This window comes from Aquarana catesbeiana, linkage group LG08 (assembly GCF_042186555.1).
Source record: "Aquarana catesbeiana isolate 2022-GZ linkage group LG08, ASM4218655v1, whole genome shotgun sequence".
Classification (NCBI taxonomy): Eukaryota; Metazoa; Chordata; class Amphibia; order Anura; family Ranidae; genus Aquarana; species Aquarana catesbeiana.
The window spans coordinates 300,105,333-300,116,837 of NC_133331.1; the positions used below are offsets into that span (position 1 = coordinate 300,105,333).

The 11,505-nt window shown below is 45.6% G+C and overlaps 2 protein-coding genes across 3 annotated transcripts in view; one reads left to right on the top strand and one right to left on the bottom strand.

Annotated features, from left to right (window-relative positions):
• The window catches only part of LOC141106857 (uncharacterized), a 55,820-nt gene extending 53,933 nt beyond the window's left edge, over nt 1-1,887 (bottom strand). The window contains exon 1 of the mRNA XM_073597788.1: nt 1,586-1,887. The gene's annotated coding sequence lies outside the window, so the exon portion shown is untranslated. The remainder of the gene's footprint in view (nt 1-1,585) is intronic.
• The window catches only part of LOC141104921 (uncharacterized), a 32,483-nt gene that overhangs the window by 17,678 nt on the left and 3,300 nt on the right, over nt 1-11,505 (top strand). Inside the window, exon 1 of one of the 2 annotated variants that reach the window (XM_073594726.1) lies at nt 8,342-9,248. The exons of the other annotated variant lie outside the window; for it this stretch is intronic. The gene's annotated coding sequence lies outside the window, so the exon portion shown is untranslated. Of the gene's footprint in view, nt 1-8,341; nt 9,249-11,505 lie in introns of those variants that run through there. 2 annotated transcript variants of the gene reach the window in all.

An 11,505-nucleotide genomic window follows, 5' to 3' on the forward strand; every position in this document is an offset into this window, starting at 1 on the left:
GAGGTGTATTCAAAGCATTGACCCGTGAAAGAGATCTATGAGAGTCCGGGGTGTGTAAATTGGATTTATAGACCTCAGGCTGAAAAATCACATTAGTATGTAAAATACGCTTATGCCGCGTACACACGACCGGACTTTACGGCAAACTTTGTCCGGCAGACTTTGACGGACTTTGCGACGGACTTTCCAAACGAATGGACTTGCCTACACATGATCAACCAAAGTCTGATGGATTCGTACGTGATGACGTATGACCACACTAAAATAAGGAAGTTCATAGCCAGTAGCCAATAGCTGCCCTAGCGTCGGTTTTTGTCCTTCGGACTAGCATACAGACGAGCGGACTTTTTCGACCGGATTCGAGTCCGTCGGACAGATTTGAAACATGTTTCAAATCTAAGTCCGTCAAACTTTTGAGAAAAAAAACTCCACTGGAGCCCACACGCGATCGGATTGTCCAGCGGACTCTGGTCCGCCGGACCAAGTATGCCGGAAAGTCAGCTCGTGTGTACGCGGCATAAGTGTCATCTGGCAATAAAAATTATGGGGAGTGTAGGTCCTTTAGAGCCAAGGCTGAGTATACTACAGTCTTGTCATGGGAACTATGTCTACTCAGAGCCATATTGGCTACTATTTTATGTAAAAATGCATGGTAAAACTACACCGTCAAGGTGGTCTCGCAGCCCTAGTGGGAGAGACACCTAAACCCTTTAGTTAAAACAATGCTAAAAACAAAGAACCTATAAACATAGGAGTACACAGTAAACTGCACCGAACAAGATATTCTCACAGCCCTAGTGGGAGAGAACCTAATCCCTTCGATTAACAACAGTGCTAAAGGGCGAGGGGCCTATTATAAAATTCATAACATGGTAAACCTATAAAACAATTTCAAACGGTTTCAAATGTGTGGGGGCCTGTAAAACAGATCCATACCAATACAATATCAAAACATTAACTAAAAATTCAGACCTACAAAGGTGCACAAAAATAAAAAAAAAACTGTGAGATGGTCTCTAAAAAGCTGCTGCAGTCCTCATCAGCCGCATGGCGACATCTTCAGCGTCGCCAGCTCGTCCTCGCAACCGCCAGCGGTCCCCCGTGTCGACCGCGGACGGTCTTGTTTCTGCTGCGTCTCCGAGGCGGCAGCAACGCTGCCGCTGCACTGCGGCGACTGTCAGATGAAGGGCTGGGTCACATGGCCAACCGGCAGGGCGCGCGTCAGAAAATGGGAGCGCGCTCAAAAGTCGGGGGCATGCAGGCTGGGCTGTGCTGTATCTGGTCTATAAACCAGAGGCTCTGAATGGACAGTTGGATAAATGATTCTATATGTAGGATGTATCTATGTGAATATTATTATTATTATACAGGATTTATATAACGCCAACAGTTTACGTAGCGCTTTACAACTTGAGGGTAGACAGTACAAATACAATACACTTTAATACAGTAGGAATCAGACGGCCCAAATATTACAATACTCTAATCTTCTGGAGATAAAAGACATCACAGTGACTATGGAGGAAGAGGACGGACATGACGGGGGGGGTTACTGGGTGTAAAATATATAATAAAATCTTATTACCTCCTCTGTTGTAGGAATATCTCCCTCCTCTTCCAGCATGTGCTCCACTCTGAAGATGACATCACTTCCTGTCTGTAGATTACATTTCCTGTCTGTGTTGACATCACTTCCTGTTTGTATCTTCCATAACTTCCTGTCTCTGCATTCAATGAACAAAAAGTGAGATCACCATCTTGTGGAGAAGATACACACTGCAGCAGTTTTTTTTGTTTTTTTTTTAACAATAATTTTTATTTTTTTATCAAACAAATACAAATCAATTGAAATTGCTGCATATATTATACAACATTTGTAATACAAAAACTGAGAAGGCATAAAGTATAGTAGTGATATAAACCTTGATGGACTGCTATAAATGATGAGACTGAGTTCCAAAAGCTTCTCAATCCTCACCACCACTAAAGCTAATGGAGGAATGAATCTACCAGATGTCAAGAACTATTACTATGCAGCCGGTGTTTTTTAAAAACTTTGACAGATGCTTCTTGATTTTTTCTTTAGCTTTGGTTCTTAAACTTTAGCCCGAAAATGAGGTCCTGCTAGATCACCTCAGGCTGGCCCCTTTTGCACACACAGCTATATAAAATATTAAAAATAAGTGCCTATCGGTGTTTAAAATCCAGTAATATACCTATATCTATTGTAAAGCGTTGCGTAAACTGTTGACGCTATATAAATTCTGTATACGAATAATAATGTATAATAATCTCACCCTTCTCTGCACATGCTCATTTGCTCTCTATTTTCAGGCATGGTGCAGGATTTGTAAAGGACAATCGGCTGCTCAGGGGCTCTGGGCTTCAGCAAAATGGCCGCCTCTGATCAGAAAAAATAGGAGCAATGCTGGAGACAATTTACCTTGCACATTTAATTTGGTAGCATAATTATTTATGTGGAATGTATGTTTCTTGCTAAAGAAAAATAATTTATTTTAAATTTATTATTACCTCCAGTAATCATTTCCCAATTTCCCTTTGGGATTAATAAAGTATTCTGTATTCTGTATTGTATGACGTTGTTTTGAGTAAAGTTCCACTTTAACAGCATGTCATACCACTGTCATATAAAAACAGCAAGGACAAGACAGCTGACACCTAAAGGTAATGGGCTGCTTTAGAATGGCCTCCCTTTTACGCTGCTCATGTGCGCCCTCTAGAGCATGCAACAGCATTCTCCATGATCACTGAGTCCATCAGACACGGCAGATCACAGAGCGGTGCACAGGACCAATGAAATTGGCCCTGTCGCATGTGATCACTGTGACTAATCACAGCCATCACAAATGTAAATAAAGGCTTCATGTTGGAGCCACAACTCTGTTTCTTCTTACACCGATTGTCTGTGAGAGGAAACAATGTTATCCCAGTGATCGACACAGTAGAGTGTCACCAGAGCAGCCAACCAATGTCCCTGATCACTACCACCTCCAGTATACTATCACCATACCAGTGCAACCAGCAATAGAGTCCCTGATTGTTAGCCACCCCAGTACAAAGTCACCAGACCAGTGCAACCAGTCACAGTGTTCCTGATTACTTCCAATCCAAAGTTGCCAACATTGTAAAAAAAAATTTAGGGACACTTTTTTGACTGTAGGCGGAGTCTTATTATAATTAGGGGGCGGGGCATGCGTTTGTAGGTGTGGCACGGGGGTAAGTAAAAATGCATCCCCAGCAGAGCCCCCCCTTACATCAGATGTCCCCAGCAGGGCCCCCCTTACATCAGATGTCCCCAGCGGAGCCCCCCTCCCAGATGTCCCCAGTGGAGCCCCCCCTTACATCAGATGTCCCCAGCGGAGCCCCCCTTACATTAGGTGTCCCCAGCGGAGCCCCCTCTTACATCAGATGTCCCCAGCAGAGCTCCCCTTACATCAGGTGTCCCCAGCAGAGCCCCCCTTACATCAGGTGTCCCCAGCGGAGCCCCCCTTGCATCAGGTGTCCCCAGCGGAGCCCCCCTTATATCAGATGTCCCCATCGGAGCCCCCCTTACATCAGGTTTCCCGAGCGGAGCCCCCCTTACATCAGGTGTCCCCAGCGGAGCCCCCCTTGCATCAGGTGTCCCCAGCGGAGCCCCCCTTATATCAGATGTCCCCATCGGAGCCCCCCTTACATCAGGTTTCCCGAGCGGAGCCCCCCTTACATCACGGGTCCCCAGCGGAGCCACCCTTACATCAGATGTCCCCAGCGGAGCCCCCCCAGTGACACAGGAGCTCCGTCTAGCTGCCCAGCCGTGTTCGTGGTGTTCCTAGTCTGCTCAAAAATGATCACTTCCACACCAGTTCCAGTGTCACCAGACTAGTGTCAGTCAGTAACAATGTTCTTGATCACCAACACACCAGTTCCAATGTTGCCAGACTAGTGTAAGCCAGCCACCGCGTTCCTGATCACTAACTAAACCAGTTCCAATTTCTCCAGACCAATGTAAGTCAGCCACAGTGTTCCTTACACCAATGCCAGTGTCACCAGACCAGTACAGCCAGCAACAGTGTTCCTTATCACCACAAGTCCCAGTGTCACCAGACCAGAGTAACTCACAACAATATTGTTCCTGATTGTTGCCAGACCAGAGCAGTCCAGCAACATTGTTCCTGATTGCTATGACGCCACTGCCAGTGATTCAGAGTAGTGCAGGCAGCAACAGTTGGACTGGTCATCGCTGCCTCACCAGTCACCAGTATCACCAAATCAGTGTAAATGCAACAATGTTCCCAATCACCACCACACCAGTCCCGGTGTTACCAGTAGACATGTGCAGAACAAAAAAATACTTTTTGTTTCATTTTAATTTATTAAGTTACTAATTTTGTTTAGTTGCATTCATAACAAAATTTGTTTTGTTTAGTTTATTTGTTTTCGGATATATTAGAACTTTTTCGGAAGTATTTGAATTGAATCAAAAATAATGAACTGGTCCGAATTCATTGTGAAAAGTAGCTGGTTGTTAAGGACCAGGCGGCTGTCGCGTCCTTAACAACCATAACTTATCTGCTGTTAGCGGGATTTCCAGCAGAATGGAAACAAACAAGTTTCCGCTTTTAAAAAAAAACATAGTCTCGGGGTCCCCTCCCAATCCATACAAGGCCTTTTGGGTCTGGTGTAGATTTTAAGGGCAACTCCTTGCCTCAATTTTTTTAAAAAGTGTGGGGTCACCCCCAAAAACCATACCAGACCCTTATCCAAGCATGTAGCCTGGCAGGCCAGGAAAGGGGGGGGTGAGTGAGGGCTCCCCTCCCTGAACCATACCAAGCCACATGCCCTCAAAATTGGGGGGGTGCTTTGGGGTGGGGGGGCTCACCCCTAAAGCACCTTGTCCCCATGTTGATGAGGACAAGGGCCTCTCTTCCCTAAAACCTTTCTCCGGTGGTTGTGGGGGTTTTCAGGCAGGGGGCTTATCGGAATCTGTAAGCCCCCTTTAACAAAGGAGGGCCCCAGATCCCAGCCCCCCCATGTGAATGAGTACGGAGTACATAGTACCTCTATTTATTCACCAGAAAAGTGTCAAAAATAAATAAAAACACAAACACAGTTTTTGGCAAATCCTTTATAAAAAATAAAAAAAATGCCCCCTGAAGTAAATCCAGTGTCAATCGCTATGAAAGCTGACCATCGATCCAAAAAAACAAAGACCAAAAAAAAGAGGTGCGCACGCAATGCTTACCTTCCAACAACTGACACAGCTCTGGTTCCTACCAATGATAAACAAAAAGGTTGGGTCACCTATTATGGGCACTCCAGGGCCACCAAAATGTGATAGGTAGTCAGGAAATTAAATTTTCCATTTATGCTCCTTTAAAACCTAAAGGTGTACCTTGGATTTTGGGCCTCTCTATGTGATTAGGTGAAAAGTCTCACATATGTGGTATCACCATACTAGGGGAAAGTAGTAAAATGCATTTTGGAGTGTAATTCTCATGCCCTGTACACACGATAGGATTTTCCGATGGAAAATGTGTGATAGGACCTTGTTGTCAGAAATTCCGACCGTGTGTAGGCTCCATTACACATTTTCCATAGGAATTTCCGACACACAAAGTTTGAGAGCTTGTTATAAAATTTTCCGACAACAAAATCCGTTGTCGGAAATTCCGATCGTGTGTACACAAATCCGACGCACAAAGTGCCACGCATGCTCAGAATAAATGAAGAGACGAAAGCTATTGGCTACTGCCCCGTTTATAGTCCCGACGTACGTGTTTTACGTCACCGCGTTCAGAACGATCGGATTTTCCGCCAACTTTGTGTGACCGTGTGTATGCAAGACAAGTTTGAGCCAACATCCGTCGGAAAAAATCCTAGGATTTTGTTGTCGGAATGTCCGATCAATGTCCGACCGTGTGTACAGGGCATAGGTGTGACCATACTGTGTGTTATGATATTTTATTAACCACTTCAGCCCCAGACCATTTGGCTGCCCAAAGACCAGAGCACTTTTTGCGATACGGCACTGCGTCGCTTTAACTGACAATTGCGCAGTCGTGCGATGTGGCTCCCAAAAAAAATTGATGTCCTTTTTTTCCACAAATAGAGCTTTCTTTTGGTGGTATTTGATCACCTCTGCGGTTTTTATTTTTTGCGCTATAAACAAAAATAGAGCTACAATTTGGAAAAAAAAGCAATATTTTTTACTATATTTTTGTATTTATTGATTGGTTTGCGCAAAAGTTATAGCGTCTACAAAATAGGGGATAGTTTTATGGTATATTTATTAATAATTTTTTTTAACTAGTAATGGCGGCGATCAGCGATTTTTATCATGACTGCGACATAATGGCGGACACATCAGACACTTTTGGCGCTATTTTGGGACCATTCACATTTATACAGCGATCAGTGCTATAAAAATGCACTGATTACTGTGTAAATGTGACTAGCAGTGAAGGGGTTAACCACTAAGGGGCTAGAAAGGGGTTAAGTGTGTCCTAGGGATGTGTTCTAACTGTGTGGGGGCGGGGCTTACTGTGACACGGCACTGAGCGCTGCTATTGATGAGAGGGAGCAGACGATCAGTGTCCTGTCACTAGGCAGAACAAGGAGATGCTGTGCTTACACTAGCATCTCCCCGTTCTTCAGCTCCGTGACATGATCGTGGGCACCCAGTGGACATTGAGTCCGCGGTTACGGTCACGGAGCTCGCGGCAGGGGCGGCAAGCTACCCACAAATTCGGGTGTTCGCCAATTGGGCGATGTTCGGGCCGAACTTTTGCTCGGCTCCAACGGTTCGCCCAACACTAATTATCAGTTGCCTGATTATCAGTGCAGTCCCAACAGTGACCACCAGTGCTGCCTATCAGTGCCCACTAGTCTTTCCAATCAGTGCCTACCAGTGCTTCCAATCAGTGCCCATTAGTGCCTCCTCATCAGTGCTAAGTAGAAAAAAAATCATCCAATCAGCACTACACCTCAAAGTGAGAATAATATGTGTGTCACAAAGTAGTTGCTAGCAATAAGGGAAATATGTTATGTTGAGAGTTGTATATAGTATTTCCACCTATCAGTGCCTATCAGTGCACCCTATCAGTGCCCATCGGTGCAGCCTCATCAGTGCCTATCAGTGCCCATCAGTGCAGCCTATCAGTGCCTCCTCATCAGTGCCCATCAGTGCAGCCTATCGGTGCCCACCAGTGTCGCCTCATCAAGGCCCATCAGTGCCCTTTAGAGCAGTCTCATCATCAGTGAAGAGGAAAAATTACTTATTTGCCAAATGTTATAACAAACTGATGTAGCTAGGAGCCGGCTATCTTTACCTGCAATCAGGAGACATTGTGCAGCCTTACTGTTGTGGAGCTGTTTCACCCTAGTTTTTAGTTTTGACTCTCTGCTGTCATTTCCTGATTGTAGTGACTGAGCAAAGCAAAGCATCTTAGGACGTGTAGTTGAGGAACCTGAGGTCTCACTTTTAACTGGATTGTTTGGAACTACAACTACCAGACGGCTGGGAGAGAAAAACAGATTGCTGCGAGAGCTTATAAAAAGGCTGTGCTGGGCCTAGATCACTCTCTTAGGACCCTGGCCTGGATCTGCAAGCAGGTACTCTGTGTCTGAATGTACTGTGGTCAAGTCACAGCCTGTGCAAGGAAGAGTCACCCCACATGTATCCTAGGGGCATCTGCAGACAGCATCGCTTTACTGTCCAGCGGCAGCCTGAGGGCCACTTCTGCACCACGGTTACAGCTGAGCCGGTTGTGCATCTCCTCGGTTGTCCAGCTTCTTCTCTCAGGATAGACAGCTCAGGACCATTCCTCTGCTGCTGTGGTAGGCCCCAGACAGGCTTCTGGGCCCACCCACACGCCGCAGCGACGTGGGCCTCCGGAACGGAGGACCACGAGGTGGTACTCTTAACGCATACCTGTCGGCCAGGAGGGCCAGCAGGTTGCTGAAAATGAACCCCTAAACATGGCGTCTGTCCCATAAATACCCTCTCCCAGAATGCAACTTGGAGGAACATCTCCACCTAGTTATCTCCGGGACAGAGGAGCATCCATACGCTTCAACACGTTGCCTTTCCAACACCAGCCCATGGTAAAAACGATACCCACCGGCACAGTGTGGAGCTACGTGCAACTCAGCCAAGCTGGAACAGAGGCAAATCTAACTTCACCTAACAAGTAACCCACAAGATTTACCTATCAGCGGTAGATCAAAAATCTACCAGCGCTATACAATTCTTCTAAGTGCTAGCTGAAGACCAAAGGACTTAATCTCTTTAACACAGAACTACACCTAACCCCCCCCCCCCTCTTATCCATAAGGTATTTATTTTACTGCGCTCATAGAGCCATTCATGTTGTTCACCTTTAAATGCTTTTATCATATCGGTGAACAGAGCTTAATTGGTTCATCAGATTTGAGTGTGTCTTTCATTATCACTGATAAGAACGTCTGAACCCAGGGTGTCACAGGTGATGGAGGAATTACAGGGTCGGGGCAACCAGTGGGGGTACCGATTTAACTACCGGCCTTCACTATGAAAAACGTTTTTGGGTCTTTTTTAGTTTATTTAGCAAAAAAAAAAAAAAAAAATCCCAGTGGTCATGAAATACCACCAAAAGAAAGCTCTATTTTGTGCAAAATGCTAAAAATGGTTTATGGGTACAGTGTAGCATAACCGTCATTCAAAGTGTGACAGCGCTGAAAGCTGAAAATTGGCCTGGGCAGGAAGGGGGTGAAAGTGCCCGGTATTGAAGGGGTTAAAGAATGGAGAATATACTGGAACTCTGAAAGAATGTGAGCCTTCTGTGGGTATAAATGGGGTCCTGACAAAGACCCGGGAAACCCCTTGCTTTCTTGTGAGCAGTGTAGATGATAGATGCACGGTGTATCACCCTTGTAGAGTCATTCCCGGGTGCTCTGTGAATTATACTTGGAAGAGAATTAATGGCCAAAATACAAGTAGATATAGTAGTTGGAGATGGGGGAAGGGTGGACCTTACTTCTCCTTTCTGCATAACCGTTGACGAGTTAGCAGAAGAAGCACAGGCGTTTGGGCGGAAGATAGGCTAGATATAGGATACATTGACTCCGTACCTCACATGATGCAGTTCTAACAAGACAGCACTCTGACGGGAACTAATGAAAGATAAGCATTGAACGTTGTATAACGTACAATATCCAAGGTGAAAGGAGGAGGAAAAAGAAAACAAACATCCCTGGAACACACAAAGAGGGTAATAAGAATATTTTTCTATTTAAACCAATAACCCCCCCCCCACCTTCCCCTTTAATGTCCGTTCTCTTCCTCCATAGTCACTGTGATGTCTTTATCTCCAACATCCACTACTACACAAACCTAAGGCCCCATACACACTATTAGATTATCTGCAGATTTTTGTCTTCAGACTTACCAAAACCATGTAGTGGAAGGGCCTGCTTGATTGCATACAAATTGAAACTCTTATGCCGCGTACACACGGTCGGACTTTTCGTCTACAAAAGTCCAACGGACGCCGACGGACTAAAGCTGGCTGGTAATCCGATCGTGTGTGGGCTTCTCCGGACTTTCAGCAGACTTTTTCAGCCTCAAATCCGACGGACTTTAGATTTGAAACATGCTTCAAATCTTTACGTCGTAACTACGACGGACCCCGAAATCCGCTCGTCTGTGTGCTAGTCCGACGGACAAAAACCCATGCTAGGGCATCTATTGGCTACTGGCTATGAACTTCCTTATATTAGTCCGGTGTACGTCATCACGTACGAATCCGTCGGACTTTTGTGTGGTCGTGTGTAGGCAAGTCCGTTCGTTAGAAAGTCTGCTGCAAGTCCGCCGAAAGTCCGCAGGAAGTCTGTCGGACAGGCTGTCGGACTTTTGTAGACGAAAAGTCCGACCGTGTGTACGCGGCATTAAGGTTTGACCTCATATTATATGGTTTTGGTAAATCTGAAGACGAAAAACTGCAGAAAATCGAATAGTGTGTATGGGGTTTTACAGACCAGTGGCAGTGCATCCATTAAGGGCGCAGGGGCACCGCCTCCTCTCTGCAGCCACACTCCTATATGCATAATGGATAGATTCATGCACTGCATGAATCTATCTATGGCCGCTGCCGCCACCCCCTATTCAGGTGTCCGGCCCCTTTTCGGACCCCGGGCTCCTTAATTCCAGTGGTGTGGATGTATTTTTGAAGCATCTGATTAGAGTCATACATTGCGTACACACGGTCGGATTTTCCGACAGGAAATGTTCGATGGGAGCGTGTTGTTGGAAATTCCGACCGAGTGTAGGCTCCATTGGACATTTTCCATCGGAATTTCCGACAAACAAAATTTGAGATCTGGATCTCAAATTTTACGACAACAAAATCCGTTGTCAGAAATTCCGATCGTGTGTACACAATTCCGACGCACAAAGTTCCACGCATGCTTGGAATCAAGCAGAAGAGCAGCACTATTGAACTTCATTTTTCTCGGCTCGTGGTACGTCTTATACGTCACCGTGTTCTTGGTGATTGGAATTTCCGACAAGATTTGTGTGACCGTGTGTAGGCAAGACAAGTTTGAGTCAACATCGGTCAAAAAAAACATGGATTTTGTTGTCGGAATGTGCGATCGTGCGTACGTGGCAGTAGGCTCTAATAAGCTTCAAAAAAGGTGAACTGTGAGTGCAGAGCATTGCACTCTCAGTTCAACCAGGTGTGTTAGAACAGAAAATTATTATTCGCTTTTCTAACACTAAACTACCTCTCCGCCAATCAGGAAGCGCGGGTGTGTTACCCGTCACCTGATTGGCTGAAACGACAGGCGCTGTGATTGGACGCCTATCAGGAGGAGGGAAGGAGACACATGGAGGACACAGCTTGCCACTATCACCTGCTGCCCCACTGAGATAGGGTAAGTGCTGGGCAGAAGGCGAGCGGGTGGGGGGGTCACCATGTTAACTGTTGATGGGCACAGTGGCGGCATTTGATGGGCACAGTGGCGGTATTTGATGGCACAGTGGCTGCAATTAATGGGCACAGTGAGGCTGCAATTGATGTTTTTTTTTCTGAATTTTTCATTTTGTTTGCCCCCCCCCTCCCAAAAAAATTTTGAGCACCAGCCGCCACTGTTACAGACCAGATACATCCTAAATATAGAGATATTTATCCAACTGTCCATTCAGAACCTCTGGTCTATATATCCAGATACATCCTAAATATAGAGCCATTTATCCAACTGTCCATCCAGAGCCTCTGGTTTATACACCAGATACATCCTAAATATAGAACCATTTATCCAACTGTCCATCCAGAGCCTCTGGTTTATACACCAGATACATCCTAAATATAGAGCCATTTATCCAACTGTCCATCCAGAGCCTCTGGTTTATAGACCGGATACATCCTAAATATAGAACCATTTATCCAACTGTCCATCCAGAGCCTCTGGTTTATAGACCGGATACATCCTAAATATAGAACCATTTATCCAACTGTCCATCCAGAG